The sequence below is a fragment of the Anguilla rostrata genome, chromosome 5, assembly GCF_018555375.3.
Source record: "Anguilla rostrata isolate EN2019 chromosome 5, ASM1855537v3, whole genome shotgun sequence".
Classification (NCBI taxonomy): Eukaryota; Metazoa; Chordata; class Actinopteri; order Anguilliformes; family Anguillidae; genus Anguilla; species Anguilla rostrata.
Window position 1 is genome coordinate 36,055,066 of NC_057937.1, and position 13,324 is coordinate 36,068,389.

Here is a 13,324-nt window from a genome sequence, read left to right on the forward strand (position 1 = left end):
TGCAATGGTGATACATCGCCCCTTTGAGGAGATAAAGAAGAAATATAAAACTGGACGTGCTAAGTAGTTTCCCCCCCTCAGGAAACCTGTAGGTCACCATGCAATTTTTTTCCCAGGTAGCAGAGCACATCAAAGCGTTTGCCGATAATCCCACGTCCATAGAATTAAGTTTCAAATCCGTGTCCTGGAGATGGCATCAAAAAAAAAAAGGAAAACAGACAAGGATTTGCAGAGGAAGACCAATGAGAGGAGACGACACTCCCCCCATGGGACTGGAGCTTTTGGGAAGGATTAGCACTTCTCAGGGTGTGGCGATCATTACAGGGAGGACACGAAGCGGGGGGTTCGGGGGGGTCCTTTTTTTAAACAGGAACGCTGACATTTTCTCTAGCACAGATCACAGAGGGACCTGATCCTCGCATCACAAGTGGGGGGGAGAGGGCTGGAGAGCAGGGGATTGCTGTCCAGCAGTAGCTCTCTTCTGCGTGATTTATTGGTGTATCTGGGATACCGCCTCTCTGTCTGCTGCCTCCCAAGCCACTTCGACTGGCCTACAGACAGCTGGGCAAATAATGACCCATATCACCCCGTCTCTGTCAATACAACCGAAACCCCCCCACCCACTTCCCTCAGCTAGTCGGCCTAGCAACTAGCCCAACTGCCCACCCACGCTACACGGCTACACTTTGTGTCTCCTATGTGTGTGTTCCTATACAATAAAAGAATTCTAAATGCTACAGCAAACAAGAGCGGGTGACACAGAGAAACCCAAAGAATGGGAGTCAGGGGTCTCAGTGCACAACTCTGTAAGAAATGATGGAGATGGGCAGCAGCGATGTGATGATGGGGCCTCAATCTCTCTCTTTCTCTGGTTTTGCATATGGGGCATTTTTATCTGCCACATTTAATGAGAGCAGTGTGTAGTGAGTCAAAGGTTGCCGTGTACGCTCTTCCTGGAGGCACAGGGGAATGACTCATCTTCATAACAATGGCAACTGTGCCAGTGTCAAAAAACAGAGCATCCCCTGCAGGCGGTTTTACGGAGATTTACAGAGTGCATCGTTGGCACGTCTTATTATCAGTGTAGAGGGAGACTGGCACTCTGGGGGTGACTAGAATGGCAAGACCTGTCCTTTCTTCCTTCTCTCCTTCCATATCTGCCTCTCATCCTTTACTCCTTCTCCATCTACCCCCCATCCCAATTTCCTCTTCTCTCTATGGTATCTTTTGCAGCTCTGGCAATGTGGTGAGAAGGGTGCTAGTGTGGGAGACGGTTAGAGAAGGGTTTCTATTCCATTTTTCCACTGAGGTAGTGGCAGTAGTACGTGGCAGTGGTGGTTTGCAGCTGAGGTTTGTGAGTGTTGGCATTCCCTGAGGGGGAGTTCCTTCCCTCTCCTTCCGCTACGGGTGGTGGCTGTTAATGCAGACCTGTGAAGCGAGCAGCTGTGACCCTAAGTGTGTGGCTGAGCTACTTCAGTGGCTGCCCAAGCATGAACTTGAGGAGGAGGAGGCCTCGGATTGTGCTGTTAGCTTTCAAGATGCTTCTGTGCAACAGCTCTCTTCAGGGCACATGCTGGGTGTTGATTGGCTTCCGGCTGAAATTTACGAGCGTTTCTATGGAGTGTTAGGGAAGGACCTTCTTGAGGTGTTTAATAAGTGTTTTGCAGTGTCATTCATTACTTACTATGTGTCAACAAGTAGTGCTGTTTTTGCTTCCAAAAAGAGGATTTGTGGTTTCTAAAAACTGGGAGACCAATACTGAATGACAAAAAAACTGCTTGGAAAACAGCATTAAGGATCATTTTGGTACAATTTTGCACAAAGACCAAGCATATTGTGTGCTGGCCTTCTCGATCATGGCCAGTCTATTATTTATTTAATTTGTTGTCCATTGACGACAAGGAAAAGCCTTTGTGTTGATCACACTTACCTTGTGGTTTTGGGGACTACTTTGTATCATGGGTTAGGTTGCCCTATTGCTTTTTGTTACAGTGAGGGTATAGCATTGGTTGAGCTGTTCACTGCTAATGTTTAGGATGATTAGGCAACATGTCTGGAGCTTTACAAGCTTCACAACTATTCATTTAATAATTTTTCATAAAGATTGAAATTACAGGTTATCAATAGCTGGATCATTAGGTGGCTCACCGCTTATTGCCTTGTGCAAATCATATGACATTTATAGTCTAAGTGACTTCGACTTTGGTTGTCTTCAGGGTTCTCAAATAAAATGAAATAAAAAGGTTTTGGGCATACGTACTTTTCATTTGAAGAACTGGGAAGGTTTTGTGATGAACGTGTCTGCCTGGTCCTATGTCGGCAACATTTTACACACTTATTAGCAATTTCTATGCATTTACAGTCATCTAATGTGCAACTTTACTATTTTGCCTTTGCCATTTGGGGGCCCATTTCAAAAACCCTTTGGAGGCCCCCTGCTCACCAACCACCAAACGATCTTATAAATAAAGCCACAAACAATGGCACACAACTGAAATTAGTCTAATCACATCTCAGTTAGATTTACAACCTTTAGCTTTCAAAAATAACAATCATAGGGCTATAACTCAGACAAACGCTGCACCCAGCAACTGCATTTCTTATTCATTGCTGTAAACAGAGCTGTGCGTATTCAAGCATGTTTCAAACTCGTGCCAGCTATTCACGTTGGCATGGTGTTAGTCAGTCACTCTCACAGGGTAGGTGGTTCTTTTGGGGATATTCTTTATAGAAAACATTTTTTTTTCAGTTTATGATTGAGGCTTGTTTCAGTTGTGAGGCCCGTTTCAATTGAAATAAATTAATCATAGAAAAGGCCATCTATTTTGGTAATAATGGGGTGGTGGGGGGGGGGGGGTGGGATTTAAGTCTTGAAAGTGCTTACCTCTCAGTTGTTTACATCTCTATCTTTGTTCTTTGTTTTTGTATTTCTGTGGGGCGGAATGATATAATAACTGAATGCATGCACTGTATTTCTGTTAAATTCCTCCTTCCATCCTTCAATATCTGTTTCTTCTACTTTATACCATCGGCATATCCCCCATCTCCTCTTCTCTACCTACCTCTACTGCTTCCCTTCATCTCATTCTGCCTTCTATCCATTACCATTTACCTTTGCGTTGTCTTCTCGATCTTGACCCTTCTCCTTCAGTACTGTAGCTCCCTTTCGTTTATTCCACCTTCTGTTCTTCTTCATCTACCAACCCACCTTCTCTCCTATCTACATCTCCCATTTTCCTCCCTCCCTTTTCTGTCCAATTCCTTTTTCTTGCTCCTTTGTTCCTTTTGATACTTTTGCTCTCTATCTCCTCCTCACTTCCAATTCTCTTTCTCTAGCTCTCTTTTTCCAAGGTCCTTGCATTGACTCACAGAAGCGGCAGTAAGAATAAATAACTGCGCCATGTCACTGAGCAGATAAAGCCGAACCTAAAGGCTTCTTCTGTAATCGTCCCATCAGAGCTGCTGTGGTATCACATGCGCTACCATGTGAGACGTAAATGAGCTTCCCCACACTCTGATGCTCACACACACACACCCCCACACACACACAATGACATTGAAATGCATAAACAACATACAGCACAGGCCAAAAATATTGGGCCACCTGTGGTTCTTTTGTTGAATAACAAACCAAACCAAAGTATGCACATTTCTTTCAATTTATACCTACAATAACACAAAAAGATGATTATAATTGATATGATAAAATGATAAAATGACAAAAATGATCTTAGACACAACTTTTCTCAAAATAGCCTCCTTTGGCTTAAATTACAATTAAACAAATCCAATCCTTATCCAATCATTTTACAAATGGGGGAGAGAGGTGGAGGGGTAATTAAATTGACTTTAAAACCACAGGTAGCCTAATACCATTAGCCTGTAGTGTAAGTAAAATAGGCACTAAAGCTGTAAGAAATAAGGCAAGGAGATGACCAGGAAGATCAAGAGGCAGTAGACAAATATCTTGTGGCGTAAAATTGCACCACAACTACAGGAAGAAATGGCGAGAGTGAAACAGAAGCTATGATCTGCTGGTCTAAAAGGAATTATTTGGTCATCAACTGTAGAGGTCTTTCTTAGTCTACCAGGCCCTTTGCAATCACTGAGCAGATTTTGTTTTGGTAAGCCTACGGTTTGGCCTATATTTCTGAGTGTTTTTATTTATTTATTTTTTTACCCCCATGGCTTCCTTGACTTTCATTAGCAGGACTCCAAAGGCAAAAGTCTATAATAAAGACTAGATACTGAATGCTGTCTTATACCTCCACTAAGGAAGCAATTAAACACACCTGACAAATCAAACACACCTGTGAACCGTTGTAACACAGATCTGTCACTGGCTGTCCTTGCGTCAGATTAGACATTGTGAGGACAATATAAGTGAAGTTCCTTTCATACAATGCAAGCAAATTGTATTGTGGTGTCGTTTCACCTTCCAGTAATGTTGGTTGTACGTTGTGTAGTGCCGTTGTTCATACATGCCAGTAACATTACATTTTAGACATTGTGGGGACTATAAAATGAAGTTCCTTTTAATGTTGCACGGTCTTGTTCTCACGTCCCAGGAACTTTTCAGTTACGTTGGGAAAACATTGTCATTAGTTCATTGCAAAATTCATTTTAAATTATTAAAATTTAAATAGCCTGCAGTACATGCACTTAGCAGAGGCTTTTATCTATTTATGCGACTTTGTTGACATACATACGTAGCAGACTCAGATTAAGCATATTGCTCAAGGGTACAACCGCTGTGTCTTATCTGGGAATTGACCTTCAGCCTTCAAGTTGTAATTCCTTAACCATTACATCACGCAGGCTAGGGCTCAGCCCAATGTGGCCAGAATGTATGTCTGAGCAGTGACTTTCAACTGCTGACTTTAACTTTACATTACAACAGATGACGTAGCAGCAACGTACCATTGTAACATTCAGGCAACGTCATCTGTGCAACATTGCTGAGGTGACAGAAAACTACATTCCTTTACAGGGATGTTGCAGTAACCTACCATTGTAATGCTCAGGTGACACCAGTTGTCGAACGTTGCCTGAATGACAAATAATGACATTACTTCACAGTTGTCAACCATCATCTGGATGGCAAAAAACAACATTACTTAATTGGGAAATTGGGGCAGCCTATCCTTGTACATGTCAGGCAATGTAAGTTGTGGAATGTTGCCAGTATGTCCTAAAATCAGAAGAAAAACAATAATAAGAAGATGAAGAATCCTAACAAAAACAATAGGTACCCTCTAAACCATTGAGTGCTTGGCCCCCTTAAATATCCATTTGTCCCAAACGTTATGGAGCTGTTCTAACCCTCCATCCCATAGTATGGCAACGCACAAATGCACATACATGCCCACACACCCACACATACTCCCTGCTCCCAAGAGATTACACTCCTTAACCCCGTGAAGTGCTTTGACAAGCTTATATAATCTGTGTTGAATGTATCTGCATACATTATAAAATGCTGGATGTTCATTCTCCTGCACAGAATCACTGGCTGATATTTCATGTGTGTTTTCTGAGAGTCAGCGTCTGGTTGTGTAAAAAGAGACGAAAAGCTCACTGCCGTGTGTGCCCACTGTGGTTTAAGTGTCTTCTCTCCTGAAATTTGGAGACAACACATTAGGCCTGGTATATTGACGAGCATAGGTGGGATCATTAGTGGTGTGACGGACCAGAAGGAGACATGGAAGATGGTCATTAGTAGCCCCGCATTCCTGATCTCTGTGGTAACCACTTGAGGTAGCCAGGTAAAACTTCCTAAATGAATGGGAATCTTGAGAACGTGTGGTTGTTCAGTGTGATTAGCTTGATAAGGCCTTGTGAAAGGTAAAACATACCATTCTACTTTAGTATGACCTTACATTAATAGTGTGTATTGCCTCTTGCAGAGTATTTCTTTTCTGTTTATCAAACCATCTCCTGATTACTGTTCAAAACCACTTTAATCCCTCTTCATTTACTTTTGTCTGAATCCAGTTTGACGGAGATGAGGGTGAAGGATTTTCAAGCATTGCAGAACTGCTGGTTCAGTGCCACTATATTACATGCTTTTCCTCAAGTTGAAAGGCCCTCTGGGGTTTTCATCGGTAGAAGAAACTCAGCAAATGTGCTTGTTTGGATATAACAAGCATCTGACGGTTGGTATAGCACGTACAGCTACATTGCATGAGTTCTCAAAAGTTGCCTTCTTTAACCCCTTCAAATATGTATTGAGAAAAGGAGGAAGGAAAAGAGGAGGAAAGTGTTCATATGTACTCATCCTGTTCTGATTTGACCTGGCTTAATTTACAATCACGTTATATAAAATATAAGTGGTGCAATTATAATTTTGTTTAATTGTCGATTTAATTAATATGTTTAATTTCTTTAACGTACATTTTTGTGGTTATCTTCCTGCTACATGCTATTTGTTCATGTTATCAACATACAGCATGGCTCTTTGTAAACTGTCATTGTGATTTGCGTTTGCAAGATGCATCCTTCCTTCATTCCTTTGTTGTGCTTATACACCAACTTCTGTCAGCCTTTCACTACCTTATTTAAAGCAAAGCATCGTGGAACAAGCAGTTCAGCAAAAGATGATTGCTGTATCCTTCAACAGGATGAATCATGTTTCCTTTTGTTCTTTATTAAAACAATTCATTTGTCATGACAGTAAGCTTTAACCCCTTCTGGGTCACATGGAGATGAGTGGAGAAAGAAGGAAGGCAAGATGAATTAAAAAAAAAAAAAGATCATGTCATATATCCACTGTACCTTGTGTCCTGACTTGGAAGACCCAATACCATTCCTGGATGTAATTTTGCAGATACATTCTCTGATATCTAGCAAATTGTCTTAACCTACAAGTTGTAATACATGTTATCATAAAGAAAATGTAATCCTTGATATTGTAAAGAGATGTAATCCTTGATATTTCTTCAGAGATCTAAGGCTCCATTTAAATTTGAAGATATATTTCTTTAATATGGAATGATTGATTGTTCTTCATTACAGTGCTGATGAGCTGCGTGCTCTATTGTGTGGTCATGCTCTGGGGCCTAATTAACGAAGCATACATTATGGTTTATCACTGTAGTATCATACAAGGATGGAGGATGGAGAACTGTGATTTTTTTATTGAATAGCTGATTATATGGTCAACATGGCCACTGATTTGATCTGTGCTGGTTTGAAAATCACAACAATCTGCCCTCCATAATCCAAAGCAGCGAGAACTGAACCTGAGCCACAGGTTGGTGTTAAGGGTCTTGGTGCCAAAACCATTTGACCAAAAGCGCAACCAAAAGTGGCAAAATCAATATGCAGAAATGTACAAACAAAAAAAAAAACAGATCTTTAAGTTATCTTGTTTTAAAAATAATTCATGGGGGAAGAATTTGAATCCAATGTGACACGACATGCAGCAATACCCACCCTACTGCCCAGCATCACACTGACATTCTCCTATTTTCCATTTGGTTCAGTTTCTCCCCATGTGCATAATATTTTATAGAGAGGTCTTTTTCAGGGGCCACGGGTCACTGAATTTCAATATATCATCCCTCAGAAACCCCCACTCCTTCCTTCACACATCACAGTCGCAAAAGCGAACAGAGGAAGTGACATCGCTGCAGAATAACCCACCCCCCCCTCCCCCCACATCTCTTCCCTTGGGGCTAAGGCAGGTGGGAGAGTATGTGCTGGTGTGTGCACACATGTGCACATGCATGTGCAGCAACCGTTAATCCATGTCTGTGTCTACCCGCTCACTGAAAAGGTCACCAGATGGATTTTGGAAAAATGCATACAAATCTGGGCTTTCTTATCTTTTTTCTCTCAGTCAATGCAATTTCCATTGTCTGTGTGGCAGGCACATATGTTTTGCCTTTTTCTTGCGGGGGGGGGGGACATTTATTAGATTATTGCTTTCGATGCTTTGCCTCATTTGGCTGCCTCAAGTCGATAATTCCATCATACTCAAAACAGAGAGATAGAGCTTTGAAATCCAGGATGTTTTCAGTGCCATTACCAAAGTATAAACATTGTGAGGACCATTAGCAGAAGGGGAGAGACCCTAAAATTGAACAATCTATTATGGAAATTGCAGAATTGTTCAAAGTCGCCTTCTTCTGCCCCAGAAATACCTAGCGGGAGCTGACAAGATGGTTTCCATTATTTGCGACGTGTACTTTTTTTTTTTTTACAGTCACTTGGGAAGCGTGTTACGGCTTGGCAATCTGGAAGCAGTAAAAAAAAAAAAAAAAAAAAAACAGGAGGGTAAAAGAGAAGAGGAAAACTTCAGAAGGAGGTGAGCATGAAAGTTGGCCAGTCTGCCCTTTGACCCCACCCCACCCCACCCAACCCTGGCCCTTCATCTTTCTTAGCTGGTCCCTTTGAGCTGCTGAAAGCTGCAGTGTGAAATGACAAAAGACAGATGCACCTTCCTCCCAAGGAGAACAAGACTCTCCTCCCTCTTCTCTGCCGAATCGCCACTAGCTCAGCAGGAAAGGGGAGGCTGGGTTTGGGGGGCAGAGGCAGTCCGGTCCCGGTTTGTCTTTCACTCTTTCATGGGGCCGGTCTCGCCCATTCTGCAGCTTAGGGGCTGGCCCCTGTATCCCACCCGTGCCCCTCTGCAAACACAGCTCCCTGTTTTCCCCTGATTTACAGTCTGTGGAGATAATGAAGAAAACAGTGCCGGCCGGGGTGGACCCGGCTAAAGCCACTTTGTCCCACTGATCTGCAGCTGATAGATGGCTTAGGATTCATAATCAGAGCTCTGTCTCGTGGCACATCGATTTCAGCGAGGAAACAGTGGACAGTGGACATGAATGCTGGGTGTTTTGTGCTGAGTGGACAGTTGTGTTGCGCCTCAGGTGCCGTGATTCACGGGTGTAATTGGCTGCTGTTCTTTCAAGTCTTACAACCAAAGTGTAAAGCTAACAGCACAAATGCGTTTTTAATGCTCTGGATTCCATGTGGTTTTTTCTGTGTTAGTTTATCAACGTAATAGTGACTTTAATGACTCTGTCTATACTGCTGTTTTGAAAACTGCAGGAAGCAGGTGGGCCACCTCTGGATATACAGTAGGAATTTTCCCAGAGGAGCGACACCTCTTCCCTCTTTTTTTGAGGCTCAGTGCTAGAGAGGAGAGGATGAAGGGCAGAGGAGAGGACAAAGGGGAGAGGAGAGGAAGAGAGCGTCTATGGCTCCGTTAACGGCCCCTGCCACGGGGTCTCCTGCCACTGGGCGGGCGGGAGGCGGGGGGGCGAGCGCTGACAGGCCTCGGATTGCGAATGCATTAAAATTCATTTCGTACTGTATCACGCCCGGGGGAGCGCACCGAGCTCGGTGCTGTTGACAAACAGGGTCATTAATCGTGCTGTTATAGTGGCATGGAGAGCGTAAGAGAGATAGAGAGAGAGAGAGAGAGAGAGAGAGAGAGAGAGAAGCTGCTGTAGGCCCAGGGCTGGACTGCCAACCCCCGAAGGGACATGTGGGGGCTGCAGAGTGATGACCCCGCTCTCTGTGGGCCAATGGGAACGGGGGTTCTGCTCTGACAGACTGCGGTTGATGGGAATTAGGCCTCCAGGTGCTGCAGCTGCCTTTTTCTTGACAAACTGACAAGGTTTCCCCTCTAACACACCATTCGTCAACAAACGTGAAAGTGACTTAGTGTTCTACAGTTCTCTCCATTATGTTCAAACATACAAACAAGAATACATAAACTGTTGTTTGCAATGGGAAATAGTGGAACGTAGGATATTTGCAAGATGTGAATAATACTGTGAAAGGTGAAAATATTCAACTGCAGTTTTACCTTCAAATACTAAATACATATCTCATTGGTGTATATTTCCAAAGGATATATAGGTGAAATTACTCTTCCAGGGAACTTGTGGGAAGACCAATCCTGCATCTTCATTCTCTCATTTGAGAAGCATGGTTTCCATTTCCGAGTGTAGGTATGAGAATTCTATATTAGAATTGGGATTGAGGTGTATTGCAAAATAGGAAAGGCTGTTCAAGATTGATATTTGTCTTTTGGGAATAGTATATCCAGGTATTGTAGTTTTAAGATGAGGTACCTATATAACAATTTTGGCGTGAAAGGGATATGATGCATGATGGAATTCATGCCCTGCATATTACTAAATAAATATATATTAAATTGGATGACCTTCTCTTTTTCCAATGCATTGTGATAAAATAAACACTACACAGAATGAGTTCCACGCATGCATACACAAACCTTCCAGGGTCTCATGTTTAACAGCTTGACCTTGATCAAAGTCAAGAGACAAAATAAAACACCTGCACATCATTTTTTATTACTAGAACTAGTTTATTATTAGTATCGTCTTTGTCTTACATCTTTCATTAAACAACGTTGCACAATGACCCCTAAAACAATACAAACTACCAAACTGTCTATATCGTTGTATACACATATACATACACATGTATGTATTCATATGTATATACAAACAGGACCAACAGTCATTGGGTCAGAAGAAACCAAGATACCAAAAAATGGAGAACACGACTTTGCAGAAACAAAGCAAGGAAATTATTTGAAAACTCCCCTCACCCATCACACATTATTACTGGCCTGAGTTCTGACAGTGGGGTATTAGAGCAGACAGAGGTTCTGACCTTGAACAAAAGACGCAATTAAACAGTTCCCCGAGGAAAATTCACACCTGATTTAAAATTTGCGCTTCCCCTCCTGCCCATAACCCTGCTACATCCTGGCTGCCTTTGTCATTTTGTCTGTAGCTGATGTGGTAGCATCTTAAAAAGACACCTATGGCTCTTTGAAAGAAAAGAATATTAGTAGTTTACATTTTAACATGCTGCCACTCAACACTCATATCTAATTACAGCCTGAAATGAACTTGAGGTTTTTTTTTTGTTGGAAAAATGCAGTAGAATAGTCAATGTGAAAGCATGTAGTATGACATACCGACCTCTGACCTTTCCTGACTTATACGACCATCACCAGGGTGGTCGTTGTGTAACGAACATGTGACCTGAGTTTTTACTCTCTCAGAGAACTAATCTAGGTTTCTTTTAAGGAAGAGTGAAAGTTCAAACGCAGCGTAAACCACAGTTTACGATCCAAACGGGCAAACGGGCCTGTCCGTAGGTGGGCGTCCAGCTATGTGGCATTCAGTTTTAGCCTGCAGCACCTCACTGCAGGGGTACGGTGGAAATGAAGTGATTCTTCAACTAAAATCTACCTTGATTAAATAAATATAGCATAACTACAGTTATAATAAGTGTATCTCTTTCAACAACAATAAATAATAATAATACCAATAATAATAATAATAACAACAACAATAATAATAATAATCTTTCTTCTTGCCACATGATATGGATAACAGCCTTGATTTCTATGGAGGGTTGAGGTCAGCGAGGTCTGTGAAATGTTGGGAAATGTTGGGAAAAGAATGGCAGCACAGACAAGGAGGGAAAAGCCTTAAGGAGGGGAGCAGCTGAATGACTGATCTTCATCTTTACATCCGCTGTACATACAACCCAGCATTTTCAGTTTTTTTACTTTCTTAACATATCTGGGAATTTCTGTATAGAAACTCTGCAGTTTCTATTGAACACGTTGATAATGTTGTAGGAGTTGTCAAAATCCTCAACTCAAGATAGCTTGGGAAATTAGAGAAGAATGCCAGAAACACAAACAATCTACCAATAGAGGGTTTATTCAGAATTTCTCATTAAAATTGCAATTAAAATTTCCTCACATTGTATTCTTTAAAAACGCTAATAAATGTTTTTTCATAGCTTGTTTGTTTGACTATTCTATAATGTTTAGATTTGTATCTCTGAGGTTATACTGCTCTTGACTACAGTATACCCAATATTGGCACATGGCTGCACCATTACAACAGGCAAAACAAAAACAAAAAAATAAAAATTGTAAATTAGCCATTGGCTTTTTTGAAAAATAGGTGAAAAGCAAGAATTCTTCTAAAAGTCTATATTTTTACATTTATTTAATGATTTCTTCATATTTATGGGTGAAAATTTGTTTAAAGTGAAAATGCTGGGCTGTACACAATACCTGCGGCTCTACAGATTTGAGGTTCTGTACTGTTGACTGCAGTATTAGGCTAGAACCATGTTCTTTGAAGTGGTTTCAGCAAAAGAGGCTCTGTATTTCACTGGAGGTTTCACTATGGTGCCCTGCAGTAAATATTTCTTAGGGTAACATGCTATTTTCTTAAAAAAGATATATCTTTCAATAGTGAATCAGTTAACCATTCTTCGAGCACTGGAACAATATTGTACTAAACGTGCAGACTGTAAGGAACAAATTTAGTGCTGATAAGTACAGTAAACACAGTAGATTTGAAGATTATTCATTGTTCACAATATGCAGCCAATGGGAAGCCAGACTCCAAAATGTGCTTAAATGAACTGACTTTTATTACAAAGTTATATCATCACTTTTTTCCACAAGGACACTCCTTGACACATCCTAACTATGCAAGCTGTATACACATAGCCTGTGACCAGCTACTACAGTGATACAGAGAAGTAATGGCAATAGCATCAATTTAATGTCAGCTATATGATGATGTCATATATGACAGTGTACTTACAGAAATCCAACAAATCTCAACTGGTGATTACATCAGTTAAACTGTTATGTCTGCAGCAATTTTCTACCAGGTTTGTACCTAGTTAATAAATAACTATACATTGACTACAACTATCATTGCACAGCATCTACCTTAATTTCGATTGCATTAAGTTTACAGTTGAGCTACATTTGATAATGTGATATCCATGATACAACCACAATACACAGCTTAAAATTATGTTAGTGTGTCCTTTTGGCAATAACACTATCAATTTCTTGAATATAATCTTCAAATCAGCGTTAAACTGTACGTATGTCACAAAAGTTTGACAAAAGACGTCTGAGCAAAATTGAACATTTAACACACACGTTCCAGAAATGTAATCTATTCACAACAATAAGAATAAAAAAATACTAATTTGGTATTAAATGGGCCAATGCGATGCATATTTATCACAGAAACAGCCACTTTTTCCACAACCGATGTAAAAGGGTCCTTTTTGAGTTTCTATGGCACTGGGACTAAGAAAGCTAAGCAGGCATCAGAGAAAAGGCGCCTTTTGAAGATCTCCAGCTCCAAAAATAAACACTGCGCCACGAGGAAAAACTGGCAGCAGCTCGAGCCGCGAACCTGAGGAAGGCTGAGGTGAACACTGAGTTGTCCTGAGAGGCAGACCAGCAATACTCCGCACCCCGTCGCGCTGTCAACAACAGCTCTTC